Source organism: Haliotis rubra, unplaced genomic scaffold (genome assembly GCF_003918875.1).
Source record: "Haliotis rubra isolate DU_JTF1 unplaced genomic scaffold, ASM391887v1 Scf953, whole genome shotgun sequence".
In the NCBI taxonomy this organism is placed as follows: domain Eukaryota; kingdom Metazoa; phylum Mollusca; class Gastropoda; order Lepetellida; family Haliotidae; genus Haliotis; species Haliotis rubra.
In genome coordinates, this window is record NW_025767694.1 from 309,327 (window position 1) to 315,377 (window position 6,051).

The following is a 6,051-nucleotide window of genomic DNA, read 5'->3' on the forward strand; positions in this document are numbered from 1 at the left end:
TCCATGGTGACAACCGCCAAACTCGAATCATGGTAGGATCTCAGGACCTGGTTCCTGAGAGTTCTTGGAACTGCCAGCTGTTTAATGAATTTGTCCGCATGACCCTTCTGTCTCTGTGGAACAAATCTGTATAGGATTCCTTCATCTATTTCAAAGTTGCCTGCTTCAATAAGGATCTTTTGGCAGTCCTTTTCATTTTCTGGAAGGACATCATCTTCTTTGTAGTCAAATATTTTGGTAAAATCTGGACAAATTCTTTGTAGATGACGTAAGTTGGGATGTGCATTAATATTTACCTCAACCATTGTGGCTTGTGTGACATCATCACTTGTAGCGTGTAATGCTGCAACAATGTTTGCTGGTACTGTTTGGTAGTCCTCTTCATATTCAAAGGTGACAGACAAATGAGTTGTCTGGTGATTCACTATCTAAGTGATTAATACTTTGGTATGCAATCATCCTCAGTCTGAGTTGATTGGGTGATCTGTGAGGATAATTATGGCTTGCTGAAATGTTGGTATGGCTTCTTTGCCCAAGTGAAGTTACTGTAAAGACTGTTTTTCAGCATCTTCTTCCGTTTGACTCCTGACAGTTAATATTTTGCTCATATTCCCGCGCGGAGAGTGCATCAGCATTCCCTGGCTTTTGCCGCCTGGATGAACAATATCAAACATATAGGTAGACAGTTCTAAAGACCATCGCCCTAACCTACCTGTGGCATCCTTGATGGATTTGAGCCATTTTAAGGCTTATGTGGTCTGTGTAGACAGTGAATTTGGAATTTGCAAGGTATGGGACGAAATGATCTAATGGCTTCAACTAAAGCTAAACCTTCTTTTTCTGTGATGCTCCAATTCTTCTCGCTGCCGTGGAAGAGCTCTGCCTCCAAAAGCTATAGGATGTTCATTATTCTTCTCGTCTTTTTGACTTAAGACAAACCCAATGCTCATATCGCTGGCACGGTTGGGCGATGAAAAATTCTTTGTCAAAGTCTGGATAAGCCAGAACAGGTGTGTTACACATAGCATCTTTGAGTGTGTTGAAAGCCTGATCACACTCAAGTGACCACTGGAACTTTGGTTTCTTACCAGTTTCTGCCTCTGAATGCTTTTTTAACAATGCATTCAATAGCAGTGCTATTTTCGCATAATCTTTCACATACTTTCTGTAAAAGTTTGTGAGGCCTAAAATGAGCGAACCTGTTTTTGTGATTTAGGTATTGGGAAGGTTTTAATTGCTTCGACCTTTTGTCATCAACTTGAACACCTCCGCAGATGATAAAACATGACCCAGAAATGAAACCTTGTCTGTTGCAAAATTGCATTTTGATGGCTTCAGTGTTAATTTTGCCTGTTTGAGATAGTAGAAGACTTGCTCTAAATGTTGGAGATGTTCTTCAAAGTTTTTGCTGTAGATTATCAAATCATCAATGTAAATCAACGCAACTTTGAAAAGCAATCTTTCTTAGCACTTTGCTCATGAGTTGCTGAAAACAAAGTGGAGAATTAGACAAACCCTGGGGCAAACGTTTGAATTGATAAAGGCCTTGATGGGTGACAAAAGCAGTTTATGCTTTGAGTCTTCGTGTAATGGCACTTGGAAGAAGCCATTGGCAAGATCTAACGTGGAAAAATTTAGCAGCTATTGCCGATGTTATCAACAACATCGTCAAAAACAGGGAGTGGCCATGACATGGGTAATGTGACAGAATTTAATTTTCTGTAGTCACAAACAAATCTATATGATCCGTCACGTTTCTTAACTAAGATGATGGGGGCTGAATACATTGAAGTGGACTCCTCAATTAAATCATATTTGAGAAAATCTTCAACAAGTTCTTCAGTGACTTTTTGGAGATGAGGAGACTGACGATAAGGTCTACACTTAACAGGGGGATGGTCGCCTGTGTCAATGATATGCCTATGCATGTCAGTTTTTCCTAAATCTGCAAGGCTTGTGGAAAACATGTCTCTGTTTTGTCCTAAAAACCTGAGTAGTCTTTGCTGTTGGTCTGGGATCAGTTGTGTCTTGGTCAAATCAAATCCTAAATCTTGAGCAATTTTGACATAATCCCTGGTGTCATTGTCTGTTGTCTTAATGTCAGTGTTCACTGAATTTATTAAAGGTTGGTCACAGTCAATTTCAAAGATAGAGTGGCTGTCAATGTAACTAAATTTTCCTACAACTGTACCTTTGTCTAATACTTTTTCTTCTTGGGAAGGATTCATAAGCCTAAATGTAGCAGTTTTCTTATGCACTTTCGAGAGGGTCCTACCACCTGCTACTTCAGAATGAGCAGTGAGGGAGGCAATTGGTTCAATGAGGATGAGAGAATCATTGTTTGCCTCAGGCAGTCTTACCTTGAAATAAATTTCACTCTGAGGGGGAATATAAATCTGATCTATTGTTTTTGCTAATCCACAAATTTCTTGATCTGGATGGGCAATGAAATTGATATATTGCCTATCTGAGGTGCTGTTGCCTATTATGAGGGAATGGCAGCTATAATCTATGACTGCATCGTTGTCATTGAGGAAGTTCTCACCTAGTAGGACTGCTTTAGGTAATGAGGGCAGGACATAGAATTTTTGTGAAAATTCTTGATCTTCAATGACAAAATCTAACACAACTGAACCCAACACCTTGTGCAATTCGCCGCCAACACCTTGAATTTTGTGGAAAGGGTGAGTTTCCAAGTACAGGGGTTGTTGAAAGCTTTGTTTAGAAAAAGCAGACGAAATGCAGCAAATGGATGCCCCTGTATCTATTAAACAAGTAGTTGTTTCAGTGCCAAATGTTACCTGAATTACACTTTTGGCAAGGGGGTAACTAAGGACACAGTTGGAATTTTCACTTCCACAGTTACTTTCCATACCAGACTCCATATTGACCATGACACCTTTTATAGTATGTACCGTGCTATAATTAAGAAAAAGACAAGAAATCAACAATGTAAAGTAGTACTTACAATTTTTGAAGACTTTTTCTTCCTTGGTTGGTGTCTTTACAGGAGTTGGTGGTCCTTAATCCAGTGTTGAGATCAGACGTGGATGCAGTCGCTTGTTATTCCATATGTTCTTGTAGTTGGTTGAAGTTAGTTCCTGGGCTCCGAGGTTCCGAAAATCGTTGATTCTCCGCCAACTATTATGGTAAGGGTCTGGGGTCCAAGTGATGGTTCCAGTGAAACACCTTATCTAACTGGCGTGCTGGTCTGCTTGGGGGAATTAACTCAGCAAAAGAGTCCGAAGTCACAAGAAGCTAATCACAATTTTATTTACAAGAACGGAGTAACAAGGGGTGGCCACAGAGAGTCGGTACAACCCTCTGGGCTGAGGGCTAGAGCTGACCTGTGTTGGGAGTCTAAACCCTCCTCATGGACAAATGCAGTTAGAGACATTTTATCTACAATTAAAACAATAAAGAGATTACGATTGGTTCACTGATACAAAAATGGGTGTAACCTACATTAGCCTATCAAATACAGAAAATACAAAATGAGGTGTGTCCTTCAATGACCAGACAGGGCAATTACTCTTAATCCTGTTAATCCTATTTTAACAGGCACTAATCTCGATGGCACTTTTACTGGATGCTTGGATGCTTACCCTGGGCTAGATCTTAACAAGCCTAATCTGATGTGTCAATTATAGGTGCTTGGATTACAATAGATGCATTTACTGTGGGCCATGTCTTTATAACCCTTAATTGGTGTTTGCTTAAAGTCTTGTAATATAGATGATGACATGTTTACTTTATGAAAGTAGTTCATTTAATCGTCTGGTCATAACTCTGAATTACTGAAAGGGTTGCTAACAGCTTGAGTCCTCAATACCTTAGGCTAGGATTTTATCTTGGATATCTGTGAAATTGTGTAGCCGTAATTTATACCTTTTTCAATAGTATGTCTGTGAGATGAGTTTTACAACTTTTGACTGGAGTCTTTCTCTAATATAAGCTATTACTAATATTCTATATTTATATTTTCCTAATATCTGAATCCTAATATATTGCTTGTAGTGGTAATAATGAATAATGGATTTTGTATGAATTATTATCCCATGATATATGTGTCCTTTGTGCTTCAACATTACAGTTCAGCATCTTCAGTGGTGTTTGATGGGTATGGCAGTGCGTGTTCCACAAAATCTGCTGAACAGAGTCGACGGGCTCATTATTGAAGGGAAGACTTGCCAGAGAAGATTTAGCTGTGCAAGAAAGCCCTGCTGATGCTGACTGGTTGATTGCTTCAACTGCAATGAACAAGGCCAGAGACAACCAATCACCTGTTGTTGTCGTGGGGAAAGACACAGACCTGTTGGTAATGTTGATTGCACAAGCCACAATATACATGGATCTTCAAATGTTATTTGGAAGGGCCCCTGTGCAGATGTACATCATTTCCGAAATACAGAACACCATGCCCAATATCAGACAGCATCTGATGTTTGTTCATGCAATAACATGCTGTGATACAACATAAGCCATCTAAAATCAGGGGAAAAAGAAAGCTCTTGCTCTATTCCAGGAGACGTCCAATTGGGATTGCTTGGATGTTTTCCTTCAATCTTCAAATGATGACATTGCACAAGTTGGAGAGACGTTCATGCTTAAACTCTATGGAGCTGTGGAGTCAACATCACTGGACGAACATCGCTACAACATGTACTTCAAGTCCATTCATCAAGCCTCTGTGTCCTCTTCAGGTTTCAAACTGGAATCACTTCCCCCAACTTCAGCAGCTGCTAAATTCCACAGCTACCGAGTGTACCATACGGTTCAGCAATGGCAAGGGAATGAGCTTTCACCAACAGAGTGGGGATGGGGTCCTTGATCCTATTGAGACAGATAGAGCAATTGAAGATGATATATTGTGGATGCAAATTTGAGTGCAAGAGACGATGCAGTTGTCGAAGAGCAGGAATTGAGTGCACATTGCTTTGCACTGGATGTCGAGGATTGCCAACCTGCCAAAATGTACTCAGTATTGAAGAATGAGATGTTGTGATTGACAAAAAGACCTTATGATACATCAATCAAAGACTGAAAAGTTTCAGTGAGTTTCAAAATTTAACTTCTTCTTGTTGTCATTATTATGTTTTACAGATTAAGATGAAAAATGCAGCAGAGAGGGTTCGGATTATCCTGGCACAGTCAGGCTGGTAAGGCTCATCGTCAGCTCAGGGCCCTTGCCCCCTCTACATGCAGCCCAGACAGCGAATTGGACTTCTCCCAGGAAATGCTGCCTAGTCGAACCCACCAAGGACTTTCTGGAGGTAAGATGAGGAGGTACCAAACCAAGGGCAACGAGAACAATGGGGAGACAGTGTACTTGGGATGCAAGCGAGAAATTTCAAAGGCAAGGCCCGCATACTTCGCATGCTTTTCCTGAATTTTTCCAATCATATTACTTTCAAAAGGAACAGAAAACTCAATGATATAAATGAATTCATTGGCTTTATCAAAAAGGACAAGATCAGGTTTGTTGGCTGGAATTCTTCTGAGGCTGTATATAGGCCTATTCCACAGAAGTTTGAAAGCATCATTTTCCATGACGCCCTGGACATGTTCAGGGTCGTACCATGGATGGGCCTCAGAGTCAAAGCCACAGGCATGTCAGAGACGGTTGTAAAAGCAACGAGCCATGCCATCATGTCGTTTAAGATATGCTGTTTGTGCCAAGGAAGGGCATCCACTGACAAGGTGTTGGACAGTCTCCGTGAATTCATTGCAAAGTCGACATTTCATATTGATATTTTCTTTAAGAATCACATTTAGGCGATTGCGAGTGGGAAGTGACTGGTCCTGAGCAGCAAAAAGGAAGCCCTCAGTTTCACATTTATATGCTCAAGGCGCTGGCATTTTTTCCCTCGATCTTTGGATGTCAATCACAACGGCACATCGTACTATCAATATCAACTCCCTGGGGAACATACAACTCTTGCAGCCACTTGGCGGACGGAGTTATTGCGGCTTTCCCATCTTTATTACCTGATTTGAAACTTTTGCATGACGAAATGTCACATTAACCTTACTATTATTACAACATAAGTG